This window comes from Macaca thibetana, chromosome 5 (assembly GCF_024542745.1).
Source record: "Macaca thibetana thibetana isolate TM-01 chromosome 5, ASM2454274v1, whole genome shotgun sequence".
NCBI lineage: Eukaryota > Metazoa > Chordata > Mammalia > Primates > Cercopithecidae > Macaca > Macaca thibetana.
The window spans coordinates 7958606-7974320 of record NC_065582.1 but is presented as its reverse complement, the minus strand read 5'-3'; the positions used below and the strand labels follow the sequence as shown (position 1 = coordinate 7974320).

At 40.2% G+C, this 15715-nt stretch overlaps 1 protein-coding gene across 1 annotated transcript in view; it reads left to right on the top strand.

Annotated features, from left to right (window-relative positions):
* Positions 1-15715, top strand: part of TENM3 (teneurin transmembrane protein 3) — a 2279939-nt gene that overhangs the window by 1511940 nt on the left and 752284 nt on the right. The window contains exon 7 of the mRNA XM_050789940.1: positions 3319-3398. The gene's annotated coding sequence lies outside the window, so the exon portion shown is untranslated. The remainder of the gene's footprint in view (positions 1-3318; positions 3399-15715) is intronic.

Sequence of the window (15715 nt, the reverse complement as noted above, 5' to 3'; positions counted from 1 at the left end):
GAGTTGACTCTAGAAGAATATGACTAGCTTCATTCTGAGTCCAGTCTCAAAGATCCATTGGCAAAGATTCATTGATAACTTCTTCTTACCAATCAAAATTCTGTTCCTGGTCTAAAAAGCAATGATTTCCGCTAACTCGGGCAAAATTATTTCATCTTTATTTATAAATATTATTAACTATAATTTAGGATTTCAAATCATTATTAAATATACTAGTATTCTTTTAAAGGCTTTACAAATGCTAACTCATTTTATCCACATAACAAACCCATGAGAAGGTATTTTCTGTCCATTTTAAAGTGGCAGTAATTAAGAATAGACCATTTCAGAGTCTTGCTCAAGGTTATACTGACACAGCTGTTCTGTGGCAGAGTTAGAGTCTGTTCACAGGCAGTCTGGTTGTAGGTCCTGCACATAAAGCATCTGGTACTTCACTGAGCCTATGACATCCCTGCTATAGTAGGGCCCACACTGCAACAATTACATGTGGCAAGATCTGCACGGACTTGAGTGCAAGACCAACGCAGAGCTATAGACTTCTTGAATATTTGAAAGAAACTAAAATACATATTTTATTTTATTATGATTATTCTTTGAGATGGAGTTTTGGTCTTGTTGCCCAAGCTTGAATGCAATGGCACAATCTTGACTCACCGCAACCTCCACTTCTCGGGTACAAGTGATTCTCCTGCCTCAGCCTCCTGGGTAGCTGGGATTATAGGTGCCCACCACCATGCCTGGCTAATTTTGTATTTTCTGTAGAGATGAGGTTTCTCCATGTTGGCCAGGCTAGTCTCAAACTCCTGACCTTAAGTGATTCACCCACCTTGGCCTTCCAAAGTGCTGGGATTACAGGAGTAAGCTGCTGCGCCTGGCCATAAAATAACGTATTTTAAAAGATGAAATTCATATCCAACTTTCTAGAAACCCTAGAACACTTGGGTTTTCAAGAGCCATCTGAGGTCCGGAGCTAAAGTGTTCACTCCACCACTCACTTTATTTCCAGGGCATGGTGGCCCAAATGCCTCAAGATGTTTGAATCCTGTTTTCTTGGTTGAAAGACTTTTAAATTTTTTCTTTCAGTAGAGGAATACTGATCTGTGGACACGGATTGCCACGTACCCGAGTTAAATCACTTTTCCCTGCTGAGGAAACCATTTCCAATGTCAGGATGCCTCATCTGTTCTCCCACTACCCCTTGATGTTTTGTAGAAAGCCCCCTTCATCGGGTTCATCACTAGCAGTTGTGTGCTGTGCCATGGCAGCACTGGTGCAAAAAGTGTGCTTAGGTACATGGCAGTCGGTCTGATGTAGTGGGAAGGTTTTTAAATAAATAAAAACACCGATGACATATATGCAGTAAGCTATTTCAGGTTCCCACTGTGTGAAAAAATCAGATGAATTAATGCAAAAGAGAAGACAAACATGAATGATACTATAACATATGTGTAGTGATAGATATGCACATGCACATACAGACATGACACACACACAGCACGAGATAGCCTGGAATAGACGATTGTCACTGACATGATTGTGAAGAAGAAAGCCCAGGAAGTAACCTCATTCCCTCCACTGATTCTTTATCTTAGAGCCACTTTCCTGTCCCTGTCTGGTACCTAGCACAATGCTTAAATGAACAAAAAGTGCTCAGCAAACATCGGTTAAATAAATTAATAATTGAAGAAAGAGAAAGAGGAAGTTCAGAAGGGAGGGAGGGAGAAAAGGAAAGGAAAGGAGAGGAGAAAAGGAGGGGATGGAGGGGATGGGAGGGGATGGGAGGGGACGTATGGGGAGGGGAGGAGACAAGAGGGCAGGGGAGGCTGAGGTGAGGCAGGGAGGTGAGGTGATAGGAGGGGAAGGGAGGACAGGGAAGAGCAGGGGAGGGGAGTGGAGAGGAGAAGAGAGGAGCGGAGAAGAGAGGAGAGGAAAGGGAGAAGGAAGGGAGAAAGGGAGGGAGGAAAGGGCTTAATCAATCAATTGAACACACAGTCTGGTTTCCGAAGTCATCTATTTCTTTCCTCTTTCCCGTATCTTCTGTGCCTTCTTGACTTTCCAGTTTTCTGCAAAGCAAATTCCCACCTTGGGTTATTTCTCAGTGAGTGGCTTACACAGAGTTTCTTGGGAACATCATGGAAACCTCCCAACAAGGTCTGGAATAAACCTATTCTATTCCATCTCCCTAGATTTCTATTTAATCTTTTGTGCTCATCTACTTATAACACCCAATCAGCCTCTCGGGTCCTTTTTCACACTTCTCAGTTTCCCAAGTCACCAATTTCATTCACGCCACCACACCCAGCCCAGCTTTCTGAGAGAAAAACTAGTTTTCTCCCAGTTTCCATTTTTCTGATAATCATATTGCTTATCTCTTAGTCAACAAGGTTCAAAACTAAAAGTAATTTCTTACTCCTTCTCTTTGCCTCTCCTAAATCCTCCATGGTTTTCTTTTTTTGTCTGTTTGTTTGCTTATTTGTTTGTTTGTGTGTTCTTGTGTTCATTTTTTGTTTCTTAATGTAAAGTGAGAATTAGGAAAAGAAGGGGGACAGAGAAAATGGGACTCACTGTTTGACACTGGAAACTACTCCAAAAGACCGAATTGCTAAAATGAGAAACTCAAGGAATTGATTTACTTTTGCTGTGACTGTGGTTTAAAATGACTGAGTGACATGCAAAAATAAGAAACTCCTGTATTTTTTTTCTTCAATATTTTACCAGAAACAAATGTTTGTAAGTTCACACTGTAATGAACCTAATCCTGGGCTCTAGGAACACAATGTAACCTAAGATGTAATTAGAAGAAAGAGAAGAAAGTCTATTCCAGGCTATCTCGTGCTGTGTGTGAGTCATGTATGTATGTGTGTGCGCGTGTCTATCCCTACACATATGTTATAGATCTTCAATGTAACCTTGATATAATTCCTGTAACATGTCATTGGGATTTGCAACAGGGACAGGGATGGGAGGGCCTTTAAACAAGATAGAAAGGTGGCAGAGCTTAGGTAAATTCTTAAAGATTTTACTTTTTGTAATGATAAATTACCATATAAATTTATTCATTTTAAACTACTGGAAAAAAAAGCAAAAACTATATGGACACATAAAATAAAGCTCAGCTTAACACACTGCTTGGGTAGCCTACAAACATTGTTCCTATGGTTATTAATAATCTTTTCTGTATAATTATAACACATCAATGGTAATCCCTTGTTATAATACAGCTGATAATTTTTTAAAAGTATTAGAACTAAAATTATTCATGTAAACCATCTTACCAAATTTTCTTCCAGTTTATGTGTTTTATTTACTTTATTCTAGATTTCCTGCTCTTCTAAGACAAAGTGATTTAGAATTTCTGTGCAAGCAAGAGAACTAAAGACCTCTTTAAAGAAGAGAAGGTAAGTCCCAGGAACCAAAATGTCTCCAGTCTTAGAGGCTTCTTCAAATATGCAGCTTGTTGGTCTTGACAAAATAAGTTAATTTCACAAAGCTACAGTTTACTTTGCAGCCCATTACTTATGCTATTACCCTTCATGAATTAGCTTTAGGTAAATGATTCCAAAAAGTATAATTAATCTGATTCTCATACTATTTCTACAGGCTTTTCTTTTTCTGGAAAATTAGATGAATGAGGACATTTGAAAGTAAAAAATCTCTGCATTTTGACTAGAGAGAATTTTCTACCAGGATAGGATAGAATGATCACAATGGATTACAAAGTGTGTATGGTGTGAAGTGGTGTGTGTGTGTGCATGTACGCACACGTGCTTTCACCAGTTTGGAAGTGATTTGTTGGAGAGTTCTCTTGTTCTCAGGAAGTCTTAATCCTTTCTGATCAGCACTTACATGTCAACCTTAGAGAATTAAACCTGTACCTGGTTACTTTTTTTTCTCTCCTTGATATAGCTCAATGCATTTTCTCAATGGTAACCATGGTCTAGTAATTAAAAGCCTTTGAACCTTATGAACAGATTCATTTAAAACCATATTCTGAGGGCTTTCCACAAAATGGAAAGTGTCTTCTACCAGGAAGCTACAAAAGAATTTACAAGAGAAAATCTGCTAAGTGTCCCGCTCAGGATGAGTGTACGGTAACATGCCTAGAAGATCCAGTGTCCTAGAGGAAGTCATTCACAAAGGGCCTGACTCTTTGGGCTTAATGGGATGAACTCTGAATTTCTTTGCTTTCTCCTAATCGATGGTGTGTTTCTTATTTTAATACAAAATTTAGCAAAAAGTTTTTATGAAGTAAAGTACTTTCTACATAAATTACAAAATAAATATAAAAATATGCAGGAATGTTATTTCTTTTTGATGCTATTCATTGAAAGACAATATATTAAATTTTTAAAATCATGTCAGAAGTTTAGAGGGCATGCATACATCTTAAGAGTCTATGACAATAACTGTGGTTTTGTCACTGATACTATTTTGTGTTCAAGTTACTGGATCTGAATTAATTTTCTATCCAAAACAAGTTATCGTGTGTGTGTATGTGCGTGTAGTGTGTGAAGTTGACACTAATTCAGTATTACAAAAAGAGTTTTTTGCTATTCCATTTAAGAAGAGAAAAGATAAGATAGAAGGTCGTCTTTTTTTTTTTTAAGAATAAAATTGTGGTGTAATTTTGTGTAAAATAGCAGCAACTACTATTGTTTTATTTTAATATCCATATCAGGCACTGCGTTTTTACATTTCCCCTAAGGGCATCTCAGAGAAAGGGAATAAGAGAGAACTTTAATAAGCATTGCTGCATGCACACATACACATTCTTACATGCCCGGTGAGTAATTAATCAAAACGAAAATAAAACTCTGGAATGAATAGCTAGCTACGTTATGTGCCATCTTCCGCATACAGGGAAGCTCTCTTCCCTTGATCTCAATTTAGGTAACAGTGAGACTTTTATGTTAAGCTAAAACAGTTAATGCAAAGTAGATTTTAATAATTTACCGTTGTGTATTTCTTCAGTTATTGTTCTTTTAAGATCCTCTGTAAGAATTTTTGCACTATATTTTGCACAACTGCCTGTAGAAACCAAGACCCTAGAAATGTGCATGCAATATACACATAACCGAGATAAGTGATGATTTATCTAAGTTGCTCTGCTGATATTTTCCTCAAATCCTCCTCCTGACTTCTCTTTTCATTCAAATGTGAATCACAACACAAGCATACACTGTGAAAAACCTATCTCTGTCTAGTTTTATAATGGACTTCAAATAAATTAAATTTTTAGGACAAATTATTATTGAAGTATCCAAGGAATTAGGTGCACAGTTCCTCTTATTACTAATGGGAGCCACGCACCTAATTTCAGGCACTCTGAGCTAAAATGTAATCACCTGTGTGTTTTCTGCTATAAAACTATAACTCAGTATTCAGTGCAAAAGCAATCCTTGGCTCTCCGAAGCCCACTGGAGATGAGATTCCTTCAGGTCTTCGGCATTTCGCCTTAGAAAAAGCGCTTCCTATGAAAGCCACTATAATAAAACATGCCATCCTCCCCTTGCCTTGTAAGTTCTCTCTCTTCAAATCCTTCTCTTGCCAGTTCGTGAATTCCGCTCTTCCCACGCTGGGAGCTTCTCTAGGACAAGCCCAGAGAAGTTCATCTTTAACAGCTAATATAGAAACTTGAATGTTATAATGATCTTCTGAGATACATATTGAAGGATAAATTTTCTTATGTGATGGTTGCAGCTATGGAGGAGGCTACTACCTTTAAAATACACGTATAAGTATATATCTTGATGAAGAAACAAAAGTTACCATCCACATACCACCAAGCTCTTCCAAAAACAAGGAGAACAACGACATGCTTTCTAACCTTGGGAAATCACAAAAAAAAAAAAAAAAAAAAAAAAAAAAAAAAAAAAAAAAAAAAAAACACACACACACACCAACAAAAAGAAAAGAAAAACTTCAAAGGAATTTCTTCAAACTATATTATTTAGGAAGATTTCTTGAGTGTGCCTCTCCTGATTTAGAGCAGATCTAGTGGGTATACTCTTACTGCATATGTTTTAACTAATGCTTTCCACTGTGATTATGAATACACTTTACATGTCCTAAGGTCACCCAGATATTTTAACTAAGCCTAACAAATACTCAGAAACATGTCCTAGATGAAATTATGACAAAATAATGTTTTCCAAAAATGACACTGAGAATTAAAGATCACACAATTCCCATGGCACGGAATCCTGCTCTTGTTTCCGAGAGGTGGTGAAGGCAGTAGAAAACATGTAAAATGTTATGTGATCTGTTTTCAAAATGGAGAAAAGGAATATCATAAATAATTGAAATCCCCAGATTAGCCAAGGCTATCATTTTTTGTCAGTAAGCTCTACCCTTTCCCGTGCCTTCCTAAAATGGAACTCAAGATTGTAAATCCTTTGGCTTGAATAAAAATTCTTATTTCTTTTTCCTGACGTATTGTCCGAAAGGGAAAGGGAAAGGGAAATCAGAGAGCCCACGTGATACTCAGGATGGATAGTCCCTCCCTGCCTCAACAGGGATTGGAAGCTGATACATCACTATCTAGCGCATAATCAAAGAAGTGGATGAGATGAAAGAAATAGCATAAATTAACAATGTCAAAAAACATCGTAAGCCTCTGTGATGATTACAAGTAGCTCTACGTTTGTTGTCTTGTAGAACAAAAATCAGAATGGCTGACTGAAGATTTGACTTTTTCATCTGGATGTTTCGGTGTTTTGCAAACACAGCATTTGGTGCAAGGGAAAAGTTAGAGTTTTAAATCTGTGGGACACAGTGATAATTTTTCACTCTGCTTCTCAGTCCTGCCCTTCGGAATGAGCAGGGCTGTCTCTGAGCCTGAGCATAAGGAGTGTGGTTCAATGCCTCCATACTGTAACTTTGTGAAGTTTTCAGTCTGATTTCAGAGAATCCTGAGGAGGGTCTGTACCCAAGGAAGCATTCAGGCTGATTGAATGCTTTCATTGTGAATGTTTGGATCTGACTTCGTAGAAGGGAATTTCTAAGTATGATGTCCATGTCTGTATCCTCAACTCAATTAAAAAAAAAAAAAGATTAAGAGGCTAAATAGATTTTCTTGCTGAAGTATATACCTATGAAAGAAAAGGAATAAAAGACCGATGTTTAGAAAAAATTCTCCTTTGTTAGGCCGTTGCTTTTTTTAAAAGGTGAATTGAGGCTGGATCGTGATTTACTCTACATTGGGAAGTTACAGAGTGAGCAAAATGGACTTGTTGGGGCTGTCCCAAGGACAGTGAAAAAATGGCAGAAATAACTATTTAATGCAGAGAGGTTGTTGGCAAACTCACTTTGAAATATGTTAAAAAGCACTGTTCTGAAGTTTATTGTTTCAATTTAGTCTGTTATCAGATATGAAGCATTAACCTCATAGACTTAAAATCTAGGCCTGGCACAGTGGCTAACCCCTGTGGTCCCAGCACTTTGGGAAGCATAGGTGGGACAATCGCTTAAGCCCAGAAGTTTGAGACCATTCTGGGTAATATAGTGAAACCCCATTTCAACAAAAAATTTAAAAAGTAGCCAGGTATGGTGACAAGTGCCTGTAGTCCCGGCTGCTTGGGAGGCCAGGATGGGAGGATCACTTGAGCCCAGGAGGTCAAGGCCACAGTGAGCCATCAACAGAAAACAGTCAGGACAGCAGCAAAGCAAGATGACCAGAGGCAAGGGGACAAAAGCTTCTGTTTATTAGCTCAGGAATCACAGAAAGTATTTCCTAGGTTATTATACAGTTTTTTAAAATATGTGGTACCTTTTTGCTTTCAGTTTTCTAATCAGTAAAAATAAATACAATGCTACATGAGGTACCATTTTATATCATGAAGATAGTATGGGCCTTGGAACTAACTGAGTGAGATTCAGATTCTTATTCTATCACTTTCTAATTCTTACAAATTGGAAATATTAGTTATTTTTCTATATCTCAGTTTCTTAATCGGTACAATAGAAATAATATACCTCCCTACTATTGTTTTGTGAAGACAAAATTTGATCAATGTACTAAGGTATCTGTAAACTAATGCTCAACAAATTGTGCATTGTAAAAGTACCTTTAGGCCAAGATGGTAATCCCAGCACTTTGGGAGGCTGAGGCAGGAGGATCACTTGAGGTCAGGAGTCTGAGACCAGCCTGGGTAATATAGCAAGACCCCAGCTGCACTCAAACTAAATAATAATAACAACCAGGTGTGGGGGCATGCTCCTATATCCCTAGCTACTCGAGAGGCTGAGGCAGGATGATCACTTGAGTCCTGGAGGTCAAGGCTGCAGTGAGCCACGATCCTGCCACTGCACTCCAGCCCGGGTGACAAAACGAGACCCCGTGTCTATAAATAAACAAATGAAGATACGTTTGTACATAACACAATAATTTGTGCCTATTACTATTATTTGAGATAATTATTTCACAAGAGCACCATGTCCTATAGCAGGTTTCTATTTTGAACTTGCAATCCTCAGACTTTTTGGGTAGTGTGCAGATATTGCCGATGTTCTTATATTCTCCCATATTTTATTGACTGAGAAAGGATGAAATTCCACACTTTGTGAGTGGAAGAAAAAAAGAAAACAGGCAATGCCAAGAATTTTTCTTTTTTGATGGAGCAGCCACAATTCCAGCATGCCAGATCCTACCTCCCTGATCACACTGCAATAAGATTTAGGGAGGTGCAATGAATGTTGAGAGCTTTACCTCTAGGAAATGTAGCCAATTGCCAGTTTTCTCTTGAAGTCATCTTTCTTGTTAGGTTCTGACTAGAAAGTTCTGCTTTAGCAAAGATTACCAGAGGTAAATATGCCTGACAAATAGGAGGGTTAGAAGGGATGGTCATGTCTAGCTTCAGAGAACTCCACTACTAAAAGGACTGTGCTAATTCCACTTGCTGACACTAGCAGAAAACATGGCAAGTATATAGGAAAAGCATATGTGTTAAATGCATGAATAGGCTGGGCGCGGTGGCTCACGCCTGTAATCCCAGCACTTTGGGAGGCCGAGGTAGGTGGATCACGAGGTCAGGAGGTCAAGACCATCCTGGCCAACATGGTGAAACCCCATCTCTATTAAAATACAAAAAATTAGCTGGGCATGGTGGTGCGCACCTGTAGTCCCAGCTACTCAGGAGGCTGAGGTAGGGGAATTGCTTGAACCTGAGAGATGGAGATTGCAGTGAGCCGAGAGTGTACCACTGCACTCCAGCCTGGTGACAGAATGAGACTGCATCTCAAAAAAAAAAAAAAAAAGAAAAGAAAAAAGAAAAAAAAAAGCATGAATAAATGAACCATTTTCCTGGGAAATAATATAGTAGGCAGAATCTATTCTAGGAGCACAGAGATGGCTTTGAATAACCAAGACTGATATTCTTAACGTTGTGTAGAGGCAGCAACTCCGAATTCTCTGACCTTGACTCTTGGGTTTCAGCATCGTATAAGTGCATCGTACCCCATTCATCTGCTATGTATATCTCTAAACTGAGCCTGATCAGACTATAGGTGCTTTCAGATCTTTTGATTGAAATCCTTTCCAATTATGACATGATTTATGAGATACAGTTTTCCACAGCTGATTTATCTCTTGCTTTGTGAGCCTGACTATATAAAATATGTCACACCAAATGAGCTCAGTGATCCATGCAGCCCAGTCTATTCCCCGCAGTGGCCCCGAGGAATATTCTATGGGAGTTTGTGGTTGCCATGCAGATATTACCTAAATAAACCTCTTTAAAAACCCTGATAATTCACCAATAATCTCTTATAATAATTCTCACATAAGAATTCATTTAATCAATGTGAAATAAGCTCAAAGTAAATTTTCATAGCTTCCCCCACAATTTTAGCAAAGTTCCTTATTGTACAAATTTAGATATTCCAGAGTTCAAACGATGATGGATACTAAACTATGATAAAATATGATTAGCCAGAAAATAATTGTTCTACTAACGAGTATATTTATTTAGTAAGCATTACAAGTATATGTGAATATCAAAGTAAAATATGGATTTCATGGATGACTATCTACTTCCATTTTTTTCTTTCTCATTTTCCTAAGAATAACACCTCCTCAGTTTACAGATTTTACATTTACTTAATCCAAACATATAGATATTAGCAATCATGCTTTTTGTTGATTTATGACATCTGAACAAGACTAATCGTGATAAATTTTTCAACTACAGCAAATTTTTAGAAGAGTTAGATGTAAAAAAGAAAAAAACAACTCAATTTGTAAACATAACAAAACAAGGTTGAATTCACAAAGGTGACTTCAATCGAATACCATGTTCAGGGTAAAGGATATGTTTTTGTACCTCTATAAAGGAAACTTTTTCCTTTTACATATATACCATTCAAGTGCCAAAAAAGAAAAATCCCTCTCAGACACTGTTTATTGAAAGAAATTTCGTGAGAGCCAATCTCACTTTTCCAGCAGAGCAGCAACCTACCTTTCTAAAGGGAGAGCAGATGATGCTTTTGAAAACACTGCGGGCATGTTGCAACACATTTATTTAAAAATACTGTGTCTATTATGCCTGAACACTTCAAGTAAAACCTCATTGTAAATGGTGTTATCACCAGGAATGGTAAGTTGTTTTCATGCAAGAAGTTCAAAATCTGCTCTGATGTGGTCAATTAGAGGAGTTTTCTATAACTCCTTAGGACCAACTAAGGGTACATTTTGTTGTGATGTTTTTAATAGTTGGGTTCTCGTATCCTTCTGACCCACGTAGCATGGGGGAGTCAGGCAGCAGCTGGTGCTTCTCAGAGTCACTCAAGGAGACTGGCAATTTGTGTGCTGGCTTCTGTGTGCGTCTGTTTCCATGTCCAGCTGTAGATCTACCTATCACCCTTTTTCTCTGTTCAATTACTTACCATTGACACACTTCGGGAACAAAAGTTCTTTGGTGCGAGCATGATCTTAGGGTAGATTTATATATAGTGCAATAGGCCTTTATCCGAAGAATGAGGTGTGCAAAGAAAACCCTGAATCAGAACTCCCTCTTCTGTATCAGATTTTGACCTTAAGACCTACCTTAGCGTAGCTTGTAGCCAGTTTGAAGAGTTGCTTTCCTCTACCCTGGAAAGGGACAGTGGGAGGTGGGCGGGGAAAGCACTTCAGCTATTCTGCTCTTCAGAGTGGTCAGCAACCTAGTGTCGCCTGGAATTGCCTCCTGGGTCCTGTACCCCCATTCAAACACCACCCATTAGATTCAGCAGGAAGTTCAGCGTGCAAAGCACTGATGCATGATATCTGTCACTGACATGAGCCGTATCCCTGCTCTTGATGGATTTTTAAAATCACAATTACATTAAATGCCAAATCTCAAAATCAAGGTAAAGTGGCACTCAAAGAGAGATCTGATTACCATTTAAGAGGAAAAGGAAAAGTCTAAGAAGGATTGGAGTGCCAGTCACAGATCTCGGCATCGGCGACAGCTTAAATGGTGTTTATTTATCTTTACCATGAGTGAGATCTGTGGCTATAGGCAAATATCTCTTGGGGAGTATCACGTATAAATCAAGGAACAATGAAGAACTTGGTGCTGATCACTTCAGACTGAAAACATTAAAACTCAGGCATTGGCCTGTGGCTGAGAAAATTGACTTAGAAGAGAAATTCAGTCCTTAAAGGCAAGGGCATTGTTTAAAAATATGGGTTTTTTTTAAATTAAAAAAATTTTTTTGAGGCAGAGTCTCACTCTGTCTCCCAGGCTGGAGTGTGCAGTGGTGTAATCTCGGCTCCCTGCAAGCTTTGCCTCCCAGGTTCAAGCAATTCTCCTGCCTCAGCCTCCTGAGTAGCTGGGATTACAGGCACCCACCACCACACCCAGCTAATTTTTGTATTTTGAGTGAAGATGGGGTTTTACCATGTTGGCCAGGCTGGTCTCAAACTCCTGACCACAAGTGATCCGCCCACCTCGGCCTCCCAAGTTGTTGGGATTACAGGTGTGAGCCACCACACCTAGCCTGAAAATATGTATTTACTTAATTTGTGTGTATCCCTTGGAGGAATGCAAAAGATGAATCAAACATTTATCGGGCCCACAAAGAGTTCTCAGATTGTTCAGGGAAGTAAGTCATAAACAAAACACATCAAATACAGTGATTCATGATATAGCAGAGGCCCAGTGACGGGCTGTGAAAATGAAGAGGAGGAAAGAGACTAGTGCAGGATTTCTGAAAGAAAATTCTATTATGGCTGACCGCGGTGGCTCACACCTATAATCCCAGAACTTTGGGAGGCCAAGGCGGACGGATTGCTTGAGGTCAGTAGTTCAAGACCAGCCTGGACAATGTGACAAAACTCCATCTCTACTAAAAATACAAAAATTAGCCAGGCATGGCGGGGCACACCTGTAATCCCATCTACTCAGGAGGCTGAGGTGGGAGAACCTCTTGAGTCCCAGAGACAAAGGTTGCAGTAAGCCAAGACTGCACCACTGCACTCCAGCCTGGGTGACAGAGCAGGACTCCATCTGAAAAAAACAAAATAAAACAAAAAAGAATGCAACCTTAATTTTAAAAAAAATTCTATTGTTTAAACCAGATGGCACGGGAATATTCAAATGGCCTCCAGAGATCGCCTCAGACACTGGAGATCACAGTGGCCGGCACAGGAATGTAAACTGCCCACATTCTGTTGAGTCCTCAGTTCACATCTGCTCTTGGTGTGCTGATTAATGTGGTAGAAAAATATGTTTCAAGACACCTTGGGCCAGAGTTAAAAGCAAATGAAGTCCAGGCACAGTGGCTCATGCCTGTGATCCCACCATTTTGGGAGGCCGAGGCAGGTGGAACACCTGAAGTCAGGAGTTCAAGACCAGCCTGACCAACATGGTAAAAACCCGTCTCTGCTAAAAATACAAAATTAGCCGGGTGTGGTGGCGGGCGCCTGTAATCCCAGCTACTCAGGAGGCTAAGGCAGGAGAATCGCTTGAACCCAGGAGGTGGAGGTTGCAGTGAGCCGAGATTGCGCCACTGCACTCCAGCCTGGGCAACAAGAGCAAAACTACATCTCAAAAAAAAAAGCAAATGAAGTATTTTTCCTTTCTTAAAGAGCATAATTTATTCATTTAACAAATATTTTCTAAGTGCCTACTTTGGAGGAATAAATGTAATATTGTCTGGACATATAATTTACAGTTTTAGTAAGGTTGTCTGGTAGAACACAATTAGGTAGTTGAAGATTTCAGAAATTTTAATACTTTGAGTACTTAAGGATCATTGCAATAATTGAATTGCCTTCTCAGAAAGTCATCTCAGAGACAAAGTACTAAAGATTACCCTAAAGTGTTGTTCCAGTTTATCCGTAGAGCTCGGTGTTTTCAAAGGAGGACAGGTTTGCCTCTCAGGGGACATCTGGCAATATCAAGAGCCATTTTCCCTTGTCACCACCTGGGGAAGGGTACTACTGGCCTCCAGTAGGTAGGGGATGCTATTAAACATCCTACAGTGCATAGGGAAGCTCCCACAGCAAAGGATTATCTAACCCCAAATGTCAATGGTGCCAAAGCTGAAAAATGCTGGTCTAGGTTACATTAATATTTCTACGTAAGTCACCACTTACAAGCCCCAGAAATCATGAAGATGCTGCACAGAAAAGCCTTTTGTCCATAGACCTCTTATGAAGGAACAAGCACCTGAGCTACACAATCAAAGAGCCCAGCTAAATTTGGGTCATGTCATCAGAAGCAAGAGCATAGTGTCAATGAGATGAGGGAGAGAAGGAAGTGGTAAACATGGAACTCAGGCTACAGAAGTGTGCAAGCTGATGTTCCCACCAGCAGGTGGGAAATGGGCTTCGGGTCCACAGAGGCCAACAGTGAAGCTAAATTCAGAGGCATCGTTTCTCAAGGGCCAGCTGGGCTGTTGAAGGCTCACCACTAATAGCTGCCTGTTTAATGGCAGCAAGGATGTACCTTTTCCCTCATTTTCATAGCCACAAACCTCACTTCTTCACCCTTCAGTGCTTTCACTCAGCTCTTCACCTCAGAGCTCTGCATTTACCCTGACCTAATATTCCTCCCCACCCTGTTCAGCCTTCCCCACAACTGAGTTCTCTACTCTGGGCAAGGACGTCATCACGGGATCACAGCAGATGGGTAATGGGGCCAATGGACCTGCTCTTATTGCCAGGAGTGCACTGGGAGTAAAGTGTTTCTAAGTCAAGGATGAGAATATGAACTCATTTCTCCACATAAATATTTTTATATGTGGGTGGGGATCAAACTCTGAGTTTCCAGCTTTAAAAAGTGTCCTAAAAATCTGATAAGCTTTTGCCTTTTAGGTCTTAAAGTCCTGATCAAAGATAGCATTTAGCAGTATATATACATATATATTATAGATAATACAAATGGGATCTAATGGGATCTCATGATGTTGCCCAGGCTGGACTGAAAATTCTGGGTTCAAGTTGTCCTCCCGCTTCAGCCTCCTGCCTAGCTGGGACTGCATGTGTGTGCCACCTCTCCTGACTTTTTAGTGGTATTTTCTATGACCGAATGAAATGTGATACTCCCAGGCTATCTCAGGCAGCTGTGTAGACTCCTCTACAAACCAAAAATGGTTCACGCTGTACAGGAATTTGCAGTTGGAAAGCATATTTCCCATTCATTATCTCATTTGTTTCTAACATGAGCCCAGAAAAGCTGGGGCTCTTTCAGCCAGTGCTTAGCGTTCACTGAACATGTAATAAGCAGTTGACAAATTAACAAATGCCCAATATTTTGAAATGATAAACACATTCTGATTATTCAAATGGCTTGCCCAGTGAAACATAGATGCTTAGGGACAGCTCGAGTGCCCTGGCCAGCTAATTGCCCATCTAGGGCATTCTCACACTGCCTCTTGGGCTGTGTCTGGTCCGGGATAGACCCATGACCACAGGGGTCCACAGTGGCACTAATCTATGTCCCAGGCCTCAGGGTGGCAGCTCTGTAGGGGGAGGTGCTGTGCACCTGAGCTTTGCCAGCTCTGTAGGGGGAGGTGCTGTGCACCTGAGCTTTGCCAGATCTGTAGGGGGAGGTACTGTGCATGTGAGTTTTGCCCGAGTCCTTTGCAGCCCCTCAAGTGCGGAGGTTGCTCCAGCAATTCCATCAGAGACAGCTCTCTCCTGCTCTCTAAGGCAGGGGAACCCTGCTTTTGATTTATTTTGTATTTCACCACAGGGTTGAGCACACACTAGAGGCATTTAATCTGTTGACTTGAATTGATCTCAGATACTGGGCTTGGCCTGATAGGAACCTTCACACTGTAGGACTCAGCAGGTCATAGGAGTTCATTTCTGTTTAAATCCCAGGCCCCTGATAGCTCCAACCAACTCTCTCTGGGGTCCATGGGTCTGGTCAAAAGATCATAGCTTTGACACTTGATGCAGTTAAAGCAAAGACATGCTCTTCCTCCCAAGTCTGTAGGTTGAAGACATAAGATGATCAAAGGGTATGATGTCTATCACCTGCTCAAAAACTCTCCCTTACCTAAAGAATCAAGCATTAAATCAATAGCCCAGCATTCCTGCCCTCATTTAGCTTTTCAAACTTATCTCTTCTCACTCATTTACATCTTCCATGTGCTCCAGCCAGACTGAACCGTCTTGGTAACTCCATGCAGAAGATGCACACATTTCCCCTGCCAAGACGGCCTCTCCCTTCTCTCCTCCTGCCCACTGCCCATCTCTATATAACCCAGTCCATCTGATCTATTCATT